Consider the following 2,500-nt stretch of genomic DNA (forward strand, 5'->3'; position numbering starts at 1 on the left):
GAACCCATGACCTGCTCAAGCCATCGTGCGCTGCCGAATTCGCATCTGCGTGTAGGCTGCCATTCCACGCGGCAGCCCCTGTTTTCGTCAGCGTGCCCCCCTGACGAATTTTCCTGCCTGGCCCAGTCCAGCGTCCGGCCCCTGTTCGTCGAAAAATCTGCGCTGCTGATTTTCCACGACGAGCCTACTTTCGTCAGCGTGCCCCCCTGACGAATTTTCCTGCCTGGCCCGGCCAGTCCAGCCCCTGTTCGTCGAAAAATCTGCGCTGCCGATTTTCCACGCGGCAGCCCCTGTTTTCGTCAGCGTGCCCCCCTGACGAATTTTCCTGCCTGGCCCGGCCAGTCCAGCCCCTGTTCGTCGAAAAATCTGCGCTGCCGATTTTCCACGCGGCAGCCCCTCTTTTCGTCAGCGTGCCCCCCTGACGAATTTTCCTGCCTGGCCCGGCCGGTCCAGCATCCAGCCCCTGTTCGTCGAAAAATCTGCGCTGCCGATTTTCCACGCGGCAGCCCCTCTTTTCGTCAGCGTGCCCCCCTGACGAATTTTCCTGCCTGGCCCGGCCGGTCCAGCATCCAGCCCCTGTTCGTCGAAAAATCTGCGCTGCCGATTTTCCACGCGGCAGCCCCTGTTTTCCTCAGCGTGCCCCCCTGACGAATGTTCGTCGAAAAATCTGCGCTGCCGATTTTCCACGCGGCAGCCCCTGTTTTCCTCAGCGTGCCCCCCTGACGAATGTTCGTCGAAAAATCTGCGCTGCCGATTTTCCACGCGGCAGCCCCTCTTTTCGTCAGCGTGCCCCCCTGACGAATTTTCCTGCCTGGCCCGGCCGGTCCAGCATCCAGCCCCTGTTCGTCGAAAAATCTGCGCTGCCGATTTTCCACGCGGCAGCCCCTCTTTTCGTCAGCGTGCCCCCCTGACGAATGTTCGTCGAAAAATCTGCGCTGCCGATTTTCCACGCGGCAGCCCCTGTTTTCCTCAGCGTGCCCCCCTGACGAATGTTCGTCGAAAAATCTGCGCTGCCGATTTTCCACGCGGCAGCCCCTCTTTTCGTCAGCGTGCCCCCCTGACGAATTTTCCTGCCTGGCCCGGCCGGTCCAGCATCCAGCCCCTGTTCGTCGAAAAATCTGCGCTGCCGATTTTCCACGCGGCAGCCCCTCTTTTCGTCAGCGTGCCCCCCTGACGAATGTTCGTCGAAAAATCTGCGCTGCCGATTTTCCACGCGGCAGCCCCTCTTTTCGTCAGCGTGCCCCCCTGACGAATTTTCCTGCCTGGCCCGGCCGGTCCAGCATCCAGCCCCTGTTCGTCGAAAAATCTGCGCTGCCGATTTTCACCGACGAGCCTACTTTCGTCAGCGTGTCCCCTTGACGAATTTCCCTGCCTGGCCTGGACAGTCCATCTTCCAGCCCATGTTCATCGAAAAATCTGCGCTGCCGATTTCCCCGACGAACCTGCAGCTGCACAAATCTGCGCTGCCGATTTCCCCCCCTGTCGGCATGGCTGCCGCTGCCCCGATGTCCAGACCAACAGTCTTTTTTGTCGACTTTGCCGATTTTGTCCGCGCTGCCGATTCCAACACTACCCCCTGCATCCAAACCAGCATTGTTTCGTCAGCTCTTCCCCTGACGATTTTAGCCCTGTAACAAACAGTAGGCCTCCAATCCCGCCAACGGGAGCCAAGTTGATAGGGAAGAGAATTGAATGACGCGCCTGGTCCTCGCACCCCGCCACCCGAGGGGCCTTTTTCCCGGCAGCCTCTGAAAAACTCTAGCTTTCACGGTCCTCGCCGCCCCTCACCACCATGGCAGGCCTCTAATCCCACCCATCAGCAGTTGTAGCCGATAGGGCAGTGATTTGAATGACGCGTCGCGGGCCGCCGGGTCATCTCACCCGGCCATTAATTGGAGCGTTTTTGGCTGGCCGAGGATGGGGGGATGGATCTCTTCTTCCGAAAAAGCAAACAGTACATCGGGAGTTATGTTGACGGGGCATGGAATTGAATGACCCGTCGCGGGCCGCCGGGTCATCTCACCCGGCCATCCCGGGGAGCGTTTTTCCCGGCAGCATCGGGGAAACTCTTGCTTTCACTGCCCGCTGCCCAAGTCCCCACTCGCATCGGCCCCCCGCGCCAACAAGCCAACGCTGCCGAATCGGCAGACACTGCTGCCGAGTCTGCCGACACTGCCCCGCGGGCTGCCACTGCCCCAGTGTCTAAACCAGCGGTCTTTCTCATCGAGCCTTGGACTATCCAGTCCGTCCTGACTCATCGCCAGCACCTGCTGCCGATTCTGCCGACTTTGCCGATTTTCTCGGCGCTGCCGATTCCAACACTGCGCCCACCGTGTCTGAACCAGCGCTGTTTCCTCAGCGTGTCCCCTCGACGAATTTTCCTGCCTGGCCTGGACAGTCCACCGTCCAGCCCGTGTTCGTCGAAAAATCTGCGCTGCCGATTCTGCCGACTTTGCCGATTTCGTCGGCGCTGCCGATTCCACCACTGCCCGCCGTGCCT

Source organism: Populus nigra, chromosome 2 (genome assembly GCF_951802175.1).
Source record: "Populus nigra chromosome 2, ddPopNigr1.1, whole genome shotgun sequence".
Taxonomy (NCBI): Eukaryota; Viridiplantae; Streptophyta; class Magnoliopsida; order Malpighiales; family Salicaceae; genus Populus; species Populus nigra.